Consider the following 16141-nt stretch of genomic DNA (forward strand, 5'->3'; position numbering starts at 1 on the left):
GCTTCCACTCTTCAAACTTCTCTTTGAGCTTCTCCAAGCTTCCCCTTGAGCTTCCACTTGAGCTTCTATTTCTTGAACTTGATTACAAATGATAATAAGCCTTGCTTAAATAGGCACTTCTAACCTAAGACATTACAAACACAACCAATGTGGGATAAAAGGTAAATACAACTACCTTTAAATAAATATTAAATTCCCACCCAAATACAACTCAGCACCCAACAAATATTAAATGCAAGTTTTAAGAAACTTTCCACAAGCTTCTAAGATGCCACCTACACACCTTGATTAATGGAATGACAACTAATTTCTTTTTTTTTTTTTTTTTTTTTTTTCAATTTTTAATTATTTCTCCTCTAATTTTCGTCACTTTTCTCTCTTTTCCAGAATTTTTTTTTTCAATAATTTTCCCATGCAAGATGCTCCTGCATCAGGAGATTTTGGTTCACTATTTTTTCTTGTATTTTGAGGGTGTTTTGATCTTCGATGTGAAAGACATTGTTCACTTTTGGGAGGGAAAATTTGGCCTTGGGTGAAGGGGTTACTTAGTGCCACAATTATACTGTAGAGTCTCTTCTCATGGAGAAGATGGAAAAAAAAAATGGAGTATGGGCCCATGCTTGCCATTGATGTTTTGAGACATTTTAGGGCCGATAAGAAGAAATGTCTATATGGAAAATTTGTGATCAGTACGAGCCTTGTGAAGGCATGAATTTGATTATGTTGTCATTGGAATATCCTCCATGGTTGGCCCACCTTCACCCTTTGTTCATGGGTCCACTTGTGATCCATTGTGAAGCTCATGGTTAAGGGTGTTAAATGTTATAAGTGTGTTGCTTATTCATTGTGAGTTTTGGTGTGTGTGTATCATGTTTAGCCTTGGTTCTCCAAGCTTGGGGGCGATCTCAAGGAGACCTAGGATGGGAGGTGAGCTCTCCATAGTTTTGTTCATATGTAATTGCAAGTTGTGTGCATAAAGGTAAAGTGGAAAAAGCTTGGAGTTGGTTTCCATGTTGGTACTTTGTGAAGAAGAGAAAATTTGATATAGCACAATGTTACATTGTAATGGAGAATTCTCCACCTTGTTCATCTTTTTGTAATTCGTTGTTGCGAAGATTGTAGTGGAAGAAAGCATTTTAGTTTCAATATGTAATGTATCATTGTTGTGCTAAAATGTAGTTGTACTTCAAAGAAAAGAAAACATTATTTTCATATAATAAGTTGAGTTATAATGTGATTTCAAAAGAGTTAGCTCATTGCATTAAATAGTTCTTGAAGATAAATAAGAATGTATTTGAGTTTATTGCAAAAGTGGTTTTGAAATGTAATGAAATTGCATTCAAATATCCTTGAAATAGTGAGTTGATTTAATATCTAGATTGAAACTATTTGTGTGTACTCCTAGTTCAATTGCAATTATGAAGAAATGAACAATTTCATTTCATAAATATTCTTGTTAATTGACAATCTACGAGATTGAATTAGTAGTCTTTCAACTAAATAGTATGATTTGTTTCCTAAGTTAAATTCTATTGTCTCAATAGAATTCATGGTCAATGTAATTATATGCATGTTCATAAATGATATTAGTAAAAGTAGTTATTAGGAAGAGTGAGGCCATAAAATCAATCCATAAAGATTAGTAGAAAGTAGTGGAGATTAAAAAACAGTTAGAAACAAAGTGGAAGACAAAATAGCTTAGTGAGCCAAAAGAAAAAAATTAGTGCCGGGAGTATGCATTTCGCTCTCTGGAAAATGTATAGAGAGTTGAAATAAATCTCTTTGTCAAAAGTTCTCCACAAAGAGTATTATATTCAATTAAAAATCCTTTAGAATATTCCTTAGTTTAAAAACTCATAGGCTAAAGTGAAATTAGGAAACCATAAAATAGTACTTGAAGGTTCCACCTTTTCATCCACGTGCATCTTTCCTAGATACTATATAATTATATATGTAAAATAATAGCATTGATTAAAATTCAATTGGTCCCTATTATATATATATATATATATATATATATATATATATATATATATATATATATATATATATACATGCATATATATACATATATATGTATGTATGTATATATATAAATATAAATATAAATGTGTATATATATATATATATGTATATATGTATATATACATGTATATGTATATATATACATATACATATACATGTATATACATATATATATACATATATATATGTATATACATATATATATGTATATACATATACATATATATATATATATATATATATATATATATATATATATATATATATATATATATATATATATATATATATATGTATATGTATGTATGTATGTATGTATTCTTTATAATGATTGAGAGGAGGGGTGAATCAGTTAGCCAAGGTCCAGATGTACAAATAAAACTTTTCAATGCTCAGTAGACCCATATCCATAAAACTTCAATATGCATGCATCCATTAGATTATAGAATACTAAAACTTCCTAGGTCAAAATAATTTTGCAAAAATGTAAACATGAAACAACATAAGAACATTCACACAATTTAACACAAGGATTTTACATGTAAACCCAAATTGGGAAAAACCGTTAGTAACATGCTACTAATTCTCACTCTTCTAAGATGCCTTGTGAAAGGCTAATGTTGTTAAAGGTTACAATACACACTAATAAATGTGATCCAGTTACAGGATTTCAGTCACCCTATCAAGAGTGAGCCTTGTTAGAGGACTTCAAACCATTCCATTAGAATGCCAACTGGTTAAAGGATTTACAAATGACTGTTACGTCAACCTTAATCCAAAGGATTTATGCTAGATTGATACGATGATTAGAAAGTAACAATAAGACTTGATCTAATAACAAATCACAACTCACCTGCAAATTATAGTTCTTTATTTCAGTCCTCCATTCTACTTGGCATTCATACTCTTAAGCTCTAATAGTTTGTTCACCCTTCAAGCATTCATACTCTTAAATCTTCTTACTTTGCATGCCAACTATAGTCACCTTTATTCGGCCACTAAATGAAGCAATACCCTAGACTCCTTGTCTTCCTTAGGTCTCGCACATGACAGCATTTGCTTCTTGGCTAACTATCTCTATAAATAGAGAATTTAGATCTTTTTCTGCTTAACCATAATTGTCCATTTTAGGGTTAGGTAGGATTAAGTAAGATTCAATGAATCTACCCACTTTTCCATTTGGTTCCTCTTTCACTTCTTCTACAATCTTCCTTGTATTTGACACAAAATGGTTTACCTTGAATTCTATGCCACCATCTCATCATAGTTATCTTCCACATGCTTCACATAATTTAAGAAAACAAAATGCTCAACTTAGATTCGTCAAATCTTCAATTTGACATTGTTTGTTGTCACTCGGTATTTATATTGTTCCATTGCTCGACCAACACTAAAGTTTACTGATGCTCAACACCAACTAAACTTTACTTGCCATATACTAACAATCACTCATCTTGCATTATTTTTCATCTTTTCTTGACACCTCTTGTTCGTTACTCAACTTCTACTAATTTATGTTCAGCTTACACTGACTGCTCGGTAAGGCTTGGCAGACACTTTTCTTACTTGATCTTCTTCTAATCTTAACTTGAGTAATCTTTCATTTTAGAATTTAAGTAGATAAACAATACATTATAGTATCAATGTCTTACTTGGTCTTAGTGCTTCTTTTACATACCAAATAACTCAACCTTTCTCTAGGTGCTATTGTTGCCTCCTCTTTTCAAATCCTCTTCATCAAATAACTAAATGATAGCTTTCAGACCAAAAAGCAATTATCTCACCAATAGATAGTAGGTTTGACATCATTGCCAAAATGATGATTGTCCTATTACAGGTTATTCACTTCAAATAATCTCATATCAACAATCTCTCTCTTTAGCATTGATGGCAAACCAATACAAACAATAATACCAAAAAGAAAATAATATCTTTGAAATTTCTCCCTCTATCAGTATGTGTCCTTCCTCTGTATAGGGTAAGGTAAGATTTTTCAATCTCTTTCAATGTATCTCTCCTATATATCCCTCTTTCCCTATCTCCCTCTTTGGAGTATCTATCCTACTTTCTAATATTTAGGTACTTATCTCCACTTATCTTCCCTCAGTACTTATATCCTTCTATAGTTATATCTCCCTCTTTGACAACCATACCAAAGACTTGTAATCTCTGTATGTAGATATAATCAATTCCAGGTTTGTCCTCTGTCACCTTGCATGTGACTATAAGTTTTCTAATTTAGCTCCTTTTTTACTTTAGGTAGCTCCTAAAGTAAGATCCACTGCATCAAGTTGTAGGATACAACATTCAACTCAATTGATGCAGGGCACTACTCATGCATCTTAAGTAGCTTTGGATAGGGGTACCACCCTTAGTTTACCTCTATGACATTCATGTGCATCCTTAGGTAAATCTTTTGTAAATATATTAGCTATCTATTCTTTTGTATTCACATATTCCATCCTCACTTCTTTGTCTTAAACCAACTCTCTCAAGTAATGATACTTGATTGCAATGTTATTAGTCTTTGTGTGCATCATAGGGTTTTTTATATGTTTACAACACTTGTATTATCACATTAAAGTACCATAGGTTCAGTGATTTCCTCCTTCATACCTTTGAGTAGTTGTTTGATCCATACCACATTTGTACAATTTAGTATAGTAGCCACATATTTAGCTTCAACAATAGATTGAGATATAAAATTTTATTTCTTACTAGTCTAGGTGGCCAATCTCTTTCTTAAGAAAAATGCTCCACCACTTATGCTCTTTCTGCCACCAATGTTTCTAGCTCAATCAACATCTGTATAGGCTCATAACTCAATTTTTTAATTTTTCTTGTAGTATAGACCATAGTCTTCTGTTCCTTTTAGATATCTCATAATTCTCCTAACAACCATCAAATGATTCTCCTTGGGATTTGTAGAAAATATGACAACAATCCGAACAACTAATGCAATGTTGGGTTTGCTACGTACTACATATTGCAACTCCCCAATCATAGACTTCTATAATTTTTGATTCACATCAATAAAATCATCATTCTTTGATAATTTGTATCATATCACCATAGGTGTGCTAACTAGTTATGAATCCTCCAATCCAAAAAAAATTAATATTTCCTTCACATACTTAGACCGAATGATGTATATACCATATTTTATCTAATATACTTGCAAAACAACAAAGAAATTGAATTCTCCAAACATAGACATCTCAAATTCTTTCTTTATTTCATTTGCAAATGCCTTGCGTAATGCATCTTGACCTCCAAATATGATATCATCAACAAAAATTTCAGCTAGTAAAATACCTTTACCTCCTTCTGTCTTCAAGTACAGATTGTTTTTATCATTTGTCTTCTCAAAACCAATCTTCAAAAGATAATTGTGAAGCCTTTCATACCGTGCTCTTGGTGCTTGCTCTAAACCATATAAAGCTTTCTATAGTCTACATACCATGTTCTTGTTGTTTAGATCAACAAATTGTAGACGCTTAAATCGTCCCAAAACACTATATTAATTTATTTAATATTGTCCTTGACATTATTATTAATTATTAATTATATTTGTCATATTGTTCTACCTATTTAATTAAATTTATTTAATTAATTAGGTTCACTTTCCTTATGTATTTAAATTTAATTTAAATACTTCCCCCCCGCCCAATGTGTTAAATTTATTTAATGCATGATTCTCCATAAATTCCCTTGTTAAATAAATATTATTTATTTAAATCCCTCCATATCATTAATTCCTCTAAACCTATGCTTATATTAAATCTTGTTTAATTTAATCTTAAACCTAGCCTAAAGCCTAGCCTACACCCATCATTTTTATCCTCCTAAGCCTACATATCATTTAATCCCACTTAATCATCCTAATCATCTTTCCTAATACCCCTCATTAGCCTAAGTGTGTGCTCACATATTTGTGAGAAGGCATGCTTCCACACTCCTCTTGCATTATTGTCTCCCACTCTTCCTCTCAAGTTTTCTCACACGTGTGAGAAAACTTTGAATATTTGACCACTTGCATGGCTTGCATGTCACCTTATATGGCACCTACATGGATGCCACCTCACCTAGGGTCTCCCTCAAGCCTATAAATAGGGCCCTTGTCTCAAGCATTTTCATCTCCCATTATTGCACTGTTATCATGTCGGTTTGAGATTTGAGCTTTCATAGTAGTTTGAGTTTAGAGCTTGCATAGTGATTTCTAGGTTGCATACTGACCTTTGGTAGCTGATTTAGAGTTCATTTGCATTGTTAGAGTAGATTCATGGCTTGCATTTCTCATCTCCATTTCATTTGCATCTTAGTTTAGCTTTCATCATAGTTTAGATTCCATTGTTGCATTTCATATCTTCATCTTTGAATGCCTTCAAGCATGGCTTTCTCCATAGCCATTGTTTGAGGTTTTCTTCATATTCACATAGCATAGGCTCATAGTTGTATTTCTCACACTTGCATATCCATCATCAAGAGATTCAATACATTGTTTTGTTTGGGAGAGCACACCAACAAGGCCTCTCATGGGTGCCTTTGTTGAGTTGTAGAGGTTGCTTGAGGATTTGGCTTGATTGGATACTTTGAGTTGCAAAACTCAAGCAAGCATTAGTTTGTTTGTTATTTCATTTGGTGAATATTTGATGCATATTTTGGTTTAAACTAATGTTTGCTTGTTGATTCATGGTCCCTACAGGTCATTTATTTTAGCATACACAAATCCTTTAGGTTGTTCTATGTAAAATTCTTCTTCTAATATAACATTCAAAAATGATGACTTCACATCCATTTGATAAACTTTGAAACCTTTGTATGTTAAGTAAGCAAGTAGAGTTCTTACACCTTCCAATCTTGCAACTGGGGCAAATGTTTCTCCATAGTCTATTCCTTCTTCTTGTGCATACCCCTTGAAAACTAATCTTGTCTTATTTCCTATGTCTTCACCATTTTCATCTAACTTGTTTCTGTACACCCACTTGGTTCCAATCACATTCTTGTCCTGTGGTCTGGGTACTAGAGTCCATGTTTTGTTCTTCTCAATTTGATCAATCTCTTATTTCATGGATTTACACTAATCTTCATTCTCTAAGGCATATTTCACTGACTTGTGCTCGTGCATGATAAACAAACATGTATCACTTCTCAGTCTATTCATTTTCATTGGTCTAGCTTCTTTATCTCCAATTATTTGTGCAGTAGGGTCATGCCTTTTAACATAGTTTGACAATCTTGGTTCTGCTATTCTTTCTTCAATAGGTCTGTCAACTTCAAAATCACCATGTACTTCTCTATTAGGTAGATTGACATTCCTTTTATGTACACTTATCTCAGAATCAAAATGTGCCTCAGCTTCTATCTACAAATTATCTCTTAATGACAACTCAATTCCTAAATGCAACTCGACATTCATTGTATGTGACTCGACAATCACTAAAACTTGTTGTTGATTTCCAACTTAGTTTACAACATCTTCATTAGCAGGAATACCTTCATAAAATTATATAAAGGATTTGTACTCTTCAGGTTCCTTTATAGGGTCAACTTCATGTACCTTTGTATATTCATCAAACTTCACATCTACACTTTCTACAACTTTGTCAATGTTAGTATTCAAACACTCATGAGCTTTACTTCTTGTGGAATAGCCAAGGAATATACTTTCTTCACTTTTAGCATCTAATTTACCATTCCTAAAATCCTTAAAAAAGCAACACTTTCTTCCAAACACCTTAAAATATTTTTCATCGTGTAAGTATCCATACCATAATTCAAAAGGTGTTGAACGAGTACCTTTTTTTGACATGTACACAGTTCAAGGTATAGGCAGATGTACTTGCAACTTATCTCCAGTATTTCAAAACAACATTCTTCTCCATCATGAATGTTCTAGCACAATTTGTTATAGATTTGTTCCTCCTTTCAACAATCCCATTTTGTGGAGGGTTCCTGGGTGTAGAAGTATGTCTCTTGATTCCTCTATCATTACATAACATCTCAATCTTATTTGATGTAAATTCTCCACCTCTTTCAGATCTCAAACATTTCAAGCTTTTACCTATATCCTTTTCAACTCTAGCTAAGTACCACTTAAACATTTGGAAAGCATTATATTTCTGTTTCAGAAACATAATTGTCATCATCCTAGAATAATCATCAACAAATTAGATAATGCACTTGTCACGTTTGTAGCTTTTCACATCAATTGGTCCACATAAATCAATATGAACTAACTCCATAATTTCTTTAGAGGTGTGAGTCTTACTTTTAAAACTAGATTTTGTCATCTTTCCTAACTAACATTGTTTGCAAATCAGATTGTCAGGTTTCTTCAGTTTAGGAAAACCTCTGACTCTTTTCATGTTACTGATATTGACTAAGTTATCAAAATTAGCATGACATAACATCTTGTGTCATAGCCACACATCATCAAATTCTACAACAAAACAAGTAGCATCATTCATATCAAGATAGAATAGATTACCTGTAGTCTTATCACCTTTTCCAAATATTTTCCCATCAATGCCATAGATCTTTGCGATTTTTCTCTCAAACTCAACTTTGTGACCTGAACTATTCAGTTGTGATACATTCAACGAGTTATAGTTAAGTCCTTCTACATAATAAGCATTGTCATGCATGATCTTTTCTATGAGTTTGATTGATCATTTAACTTTTATCAAACATGGTGCATATTACCAAACCTTCCACTATTTCCATCATAATAATCAAGGGTAATGAACTTATTTTTATCTCCAGTCATGTAATGTGAACACCCACTATCAATGATCTATTTGTCACTCTTGTTTGCATAAGACACTAGTGTAGTTGCCTCATCCTCATCAAAATCATCCTTCATTGCAACATACACCACTTCGTCATCATGGTCATTAGATCTGTGTGCACCCTAAAATGGTCGCCTAGACTATGGGCCCCCATTCTTTATTTTATCAATTTTCTGAATCAATGCATTGCAATATTTAAGTAAATCAATTCAAATCATTTGTCTTGATCAAATTTTAATTAATTTAATTATTTCAATATTTCCTAAGGTTTGATCATCTTATTTTATTAAAGAAAAACTTATCTTTTAATTAAATAAAACAATATCCCCTTTTAATTAAAAGAAAAACTCTCTTTTAATTAAATAAATCAATCCGCACTTAAATATCTCTCTGTGATAAAAAAAGGAAATGAATTAAAAATAAATAAATAAATAAATCATTTTTCTCTATACTTGAATGCACATATCTCTAAGTGGGATTCCTTTTTTTCCTCTTTCCACTTTCTTCTCAAACTCTAATATTTTCTCATTGGTGGAATTTTGTCTCACATGGATCAAACTCTATTATGCCATATTGGTTGTGAGAAGCCTCCCACGTGCACATCTTCCTTTGTAAGGAGCCCTCTACTTCTCATTTTCATATAGAGAAAGATATAGAGAAATATAGAGAGAGATATAGAGAAAGATAGAGAAAGAGGTATAGAGAAACATAGAGAGATATATAGAGGAAGAATTTATTGTTGTGCTACAGATTTGGAGAGCAATTTTGGAGGAGGAGTTTGAGCCTTGGGGATTGGACATCGGAGCTGCATTGCAACTTCTCTCTTCTTGTCTTGTTCTCTCTTGCATCCATGACTTCCATCATCAGGTTTCATCCTTGCATTTTTATATTATCTTAGAGTCATATTTGTTTTCATAGATTAATATTGCATTATTATTTCCTTTCATAGATTAATATTGCATTATTATTTCCTTTCATAGATTAGACTTCCTTTCTTGCATTGCTTTGCGTTTTTATCATTTAGATTAGCTTGCATCTTCATTTGCATGAATATTTGATGATCATGGAGTCTAGTATTCATATTTTTCCTCTTTGAATCTCTCATTTTATGATGTACTCGCATGGGTACAAACTAGGTCAAACTGAGGGCCTCCCTTACAAACCCTTGCACTCCATGAATAGAGAGTTACGAGTTTCCATTTGAGACCTAATTCTTGACCAATCTTGGATATAATGATTCATAGAAGTGTGTCAACATTTTAGCACACAAGATCCATCTTTAGTTTCCTCTTCAACAATGTAGTATGACTTCTTTCCTTTATCTTTATAATCTTTGTTTTCCTCATCTCTTTTACTTATGTATCTGTCTCCACTTCTATTGTTCTTCTTCTCTAGACATCTAGCAACAATATAAGCAACCTCATCGCAATTAAAACATGATAGGTAGCTTACCTTTGAATTTTCCTTTGCCTCTAAAAAATCTCCTTGCCAACAATGCTTCAAGTTGTTCTACATCCTCCTCATTTGCATCACTATCACTAGAAACATATTTGACCTTTTTCTTCTTCTCTTTAGGTTCTTTTAATGATGGTTTAACTTTGAAAGCAGATTCAACATTCTTAGATTTGAAATTATCAATAATAGAGAGTTCGAAGGTAGTGAGTCTACCTATCAATCCTTCAAGGGTTAGATCATTACCAAGTGTGCATCTTAGATCTTGTATGGCAAAAAATCTAATAGCATAGATAAACAATAGAGTTCTTAATACTTTTCTAATTACGGTCTCATCTTCAATTTTACCAATTGCTCCTCTAATAGCATTAACAACCTCTTTTACTCTAGCATAATATTGAACTATACTCTCACCTTCTTACATTCTCATATCATCAAACTTACCTCTAAGACTTTCAGATTTTGCTCTCAGCACATTTTTGTCTCCTCCATAGATATTTTCTATAGCATCCCACATCTTCCTAGCAATATTACATTCCTTGATGTCATCAATCTCAATGTAGCTTAGGGTAGAGGCAATCTCTAACATAGTCTGATTTCGTTCTTTCTTCTTTTTCAGATTCTCAGCAGTTAGGGCTCTATTAGGGTCAACATGCTTAGTGGTGATGGTAGATTGTGCATGATCTCCAAGTCCTCTAAGATGTAGCTTCATTAGACTTTTCCATGTAGGGAAGTTCTCCCTGTTAATCTTGGGTACCTCTTTTTGGACATCTTGACCTTTTGCTTCTAGTACCTTCAAACTAGTCCTCTCAAGCAATATGGTTCTGATACCAATTGTTGGAATTCTTTAGAATAATTGAGAGGATGGGTGAATTAGTTATCGAAGGTCCAAATGTACAAATAAAATTTTTCAATTCTTAGTAGATCCATATCCATAAAATTCAATATGCATGCATCCATTAGATCATACAATACTTAAACTTTGTAGGTTATTGTCATAGGTCAAAATAACTTTGCAAAAATGTAAACATGAAACAACATAAGAACATTCACACAATTTAACACAAGGCTTTTATGTGGAAACCCAATCTGGGAAAAACTACTACTAACATGCTACTAATTCTCACTCTTTTGAAGTGATGCCCTATGAAAAGCCAACCCTGTTAAAGGTTACAATACACACTGTTAAATGTGATCTAGTTACAAGATTTCAATCACCCTATTAGGAGTGAGCCTTGTTAGAGGACTTTAGACCATTCCATTAGGATATCACCTAGTTAAAGGATTTACAAATGACTGTTAGGTCAACCTTAATCCAAAGGATTTACCCTAGATTGATACGATGATTAAAAAGTAATAGTAAGGCTTGATCCAATAACAAATCACAACTCACTTGTAGATTACAGATCTTTTTTTCAGCCCTCCATTATGCTTTGCATTCATACTCTTCATCTCTAATAGCTTGTTCACCCTTCAAGCATTCATACTCTTAAGCCTTCTTGCTTTGCATACCAACTATAGTCACTTCTATTTGACCAATAAAGGAAGCAATACCCTAGACTCCTTGTCTTCCTTAAGTTCTTGCACATGCCAACCTTTTCTTCTTGACCAACTATCTTTATAAATTGAGAATTTAGATCTTTTTCCACTTAACCACAATCGTCCATTTTAGGGTTAGGTAGGATTAGGTAGGATTCAATGAATCTACCCACTTTTCCATTTGGTTCCTCTAAAAACTTCTACAATCTTCCTTGTATTCACCACAAAATGGCTGACCTTAAATTTTGTGCCACCAACTCATTATAGTTATCTTCCACGTACTTCACATAATTCAAGAAAATAAAATAGTCGACTTAGATTCATCAAATCTTCAATTTAACATTGTTTGTTGTCACTTGACATCTATATTGTTCTGTCACTTAGCCAACATTAAATTTTACTGATGCTCAACACCAACTAAACTTTACTTGGCATATACTAACAATCACTTAGCTTACATTGTTTTTCATCTTTGCTCGACACCTCTTATTTTTCACTTGGCTTCTACTAATCTCTGCTCAGCTTGCACTGACTTCTACATCCTCCTGATCTATCAACTAAATGATAGCTTTCAGACCAAAAAGAAATTGTCTCACCAACAAGTAGCAGGTTTGACATCATTGACAAAATAATTATTGTTCCATTACAGGTTCCTCACTTCAAAACAATCTCATATCAACATTATACATACATATATATGTATGTATGTCTCTTTATGTGTGTGTGTGTATACCCCATAGTATTAAGAGGGGTACCTGTTTCCCCTATGCACATGTGTCTCACTCGTTGGACAACATCCCAATAGCAAATCTAATATATAAAAATATATATGTGTTATCAAAAAGATGGGTGTACCCCTTGTCTATGGGCCCCACCCCTCTTGTCCTCTTCCCCTCACACGTTGCTCAAACAAAACAAAAATTGTTTATTTTATTTTAGTAACACAACCCTAGTGTGTGGGCCCATATTTCCTTACATCTCATACCCCTGGGTGAGCACACAAATGGAAGGAGGCAACGAAAAAAAATTGATTGACTTTGTTTTGGGGAGTCACCCCAACATGGGCCCCCACCTTCCTTCTCCCTATGTCACCACCTTCTTCTTTGCCTGTCGTTGTATGTGTTCAAGTTTTTGGGAAGTATAGGGTTTTCTCTCTTGTTTGGGTGGGCTCCTCCTCATTAAGAGTCATCACCCTCCCTCCATTTCACATGACATAGGAAGGTGGCAAAAATGTAGGTGGGAGGAGTGGGAATTAAAAAAAGCTGGTTGGGGGGGTTAGCTATTAGATTAAATTTTATTTTTTTGTTTTATTTTTATGATTATATATATATATATATATATATATATATATATATATATATATATATATATATATATATATATATTCTATGCTTTTATATGCCATTTTAGTATATATAAATTGATTATATGTAATTTTTTTTTTATACATATAGAAATTGTTTGGTTTTAAATTGTCTCGTATAATAATAATTAAGTGTGTTATTATACATTAGGAATATGCATTATTTAATTTAATAACATAAGTTGTCAAATAAGTCCTATCAAAATTTTTGAAGCCAGTGTTAGATTGATAATAAAGATTTCATTTAATTAATAATTGAATCATTTGGTGACCTAAGCCCTTTGTGGTAGTATTACAATTGTAGTTTTAGATAATTGTTAATTGTTTGGTTTAGCATCTCAATAAAGCTCTATTAGGAAGCACCATTGTTCCATCATGAGGTGTAATAATTGTTTCACTCATTAACTAACGTATGATAATGTTGATCTTAGAGTAAATTGGAAAAACGTAACACATGATATTTAAACATTGTAGCGAAAATGAAACTCTTCAAACATGTATGGGTGCAAGTAATAGAATCTTACCACCTAGTTAGAAATGCTAACTAAACCTAAGCCTAATCACATTTTATTTTAGACGTTCAATGTTGAAACATGTAAATGTTCAATTAGTTGTTAACCTACTTGCAAATTCAATCTAGCATAGGCATTGTTGGAAATCTAATTGAAAATGATTATTATTAAAGAGGGAGATTGTTGCAAAGAAGGAAGATGGTTGATAAAGAATGTTTTCAATCATTGTTTTGTCATTGATGTTAAACTTGATACTTTCTGGAATGACAATTGCTTATAAGATCCAAGCACTATCACTTAGTTGATTGATGAAGAAGATTTAATCAAAAAGATGTAACAAGAGTACCTAAGGGAAAGGTTGAGTTATGGTTTTGTAATGAAGTACAAGGATCAGTTAAGACAATGGTTAAATGATGTATTGATAACATACTTGAAGATATAGAGGTTGGCCACACTTAGAAACATTGAAGGAATAAGTTGGAACAAGGTTGACTTCAAAGCTTAAACTAAGCTCATTAGTGAGTGCCGAGCAAGCTAGTTGGAGCCGAGAAAATTTTTAATTAGTGTTGAGCAAATGAAAAATCTAGCGTGTGTCAAGTGATACAAAAGGAGCCAAGCGTGTTCAAGTGTCGACTAAAGTAACAAGTGTCGAGCATCAAAAAAATTTAGTGGATGCCAAGTGAATCATAGTAGGTGCCAAGCATCAGTAAAATTTAGTTGATGACGAGTAACATAGTATGTGCTGAGCATCAAAATTTTAATAGTGTCGAGCTGCTGCATTATTGAAAAAGTCAAAGATTTGCCAGATTTGAGCTGACAAGTTTGCTACCTTGAATTTTGTGAACCAGTTGGAGGATAAGGATGATGAGCTAGTGACACAGAATTCTATGTAAACCATTTTTGAGCAAATTCAAGAGGATTCTTCGTGATGTTTCTAGAAGAAATAAAATATGGGTTAGATTTAATGAATCCTACCTAATCCATTTGAACTAAAATTAAAGGAGGGAAGAATCAAGCAAGAAAAGCAATTCCAGAGTTCTATTTAAGGAGTCACAAGCCAAAAAGTAAGAGTTGCTAGAGTACCAAATTGTGAAGTGGTTGAAGAGTGTCAAGGTGTAGACATCAAGGAGAAGGAAGAACAAAGAACATAGACTCTGCTTTGATAATTGGTCAGAAGGATGATTGCACTAGTACATCAAGCATGAAGCCTCAAGGAGACAAAGCTTGAAAGGAGGGCAAGCTGTCAAGAGTTGCAAAGATTGAAGGCCAAGCAATGCGAAGAGCTAAAGAAATGATCTGAAATCTACAAGATAAGTTGTGAATTGTAATCGGGTCAAAACCCATTATTGTTACTCTCTAGCAATTGTATCAGTTAGGGTAAAATCCTATGGACTTAGGTTGGTTTAACAACCATTTGTAAATCCTTTAACAGGGTAGCATTCCAAGTGAATGTTCTAGAGTCCTCTAACCAGACCCACTTCTAACAGGGTGGTTAAATCCTTTAACCAAGTCACATTTAACAATGTGTTGTAGCCTTTAATAAGGCATGCCTTTTACAGGGAATCACTTTAGAAGAGTGAAAATTGAGTAGCATGTTATTAGTGGTTTTTCCCAAATTGGGTTTCCACGTAAATCACTGTGTCATGTGTTGATCTTTTCATGTGTTATGCTTGCATGATGATTTACAGTAACTTGCTAAGTAAGAAAGTTTTAGCTTGGATGATTGAACAGTTTTGAAGGTTCACTTTACTTGATGAAAATGTTTTAATTGAACATTTGGACCTTGAATAATTGATTCACCCCCCCTCTCAGTTATTCTAAAGCATTTATAATAGGTGTGTGGTTAATTCAATTTTAAACTTTAAAAGATGTTGGTGTGTTTTTGCCTTTAATTTTAGGCACGATATTCTAGTATCAGAGTTAGGTTTCATAACACTTGGGAAGCAATCGGTCCATGTTAAGTGTAAGATTTTATTAGTTACTATATGTAAGTAGAGATTCTCATCATAATATAGTTATAATAAACCATTTTACTCCTTTATAAACTATGACATTGGTATATAACCCCAAGTAAAACTTGTAATTCTTATTAAGGATCTTAAGTAGTCAGTATTGGTATGAAAACTTTCCTCAAACAATGCAACTGCATAATGGAGAGCCTAGGGAAATGTTGTCTCATTATAAAGGTAAATTATGTACTCATAAAGTATTCAAATAATATTAAAATGTTATGACCTTAGGGTTAAGAAGTAATATACCTTCGATACCATTGGATCATAGTAATTGTTTTAGACCTTGAAGATTATGATATGATTAGACTCTGAAGGGAAGTAGGAGTGAGAGAAATACTAGTATCTATTATGTGGTTGTAAAATGCATAAATAACCTAATAATCAGAGATATCTATTTATCATCTTTCATGCCACTTGTGGATGTATTGGTAGCTCATATCAAGATTA

Source organism: Cupressus sempervirens, chromosome 5 (genome assembly GCF_028749045.1).
Source record: "Cupressus sempervirens isolate cs-2001-9-10 chromosome 5, ASM2874904v1, whole genome shotgun sequence".
In the NCBI taxonomy this organism is placed as follows: domain Eukaryota; kingdom Viridiplantae; phylum Streptophyta; class Pinopsida; order Cupressales; family Cupressaceae; genus Cupressus; species Cupressus sempervirens.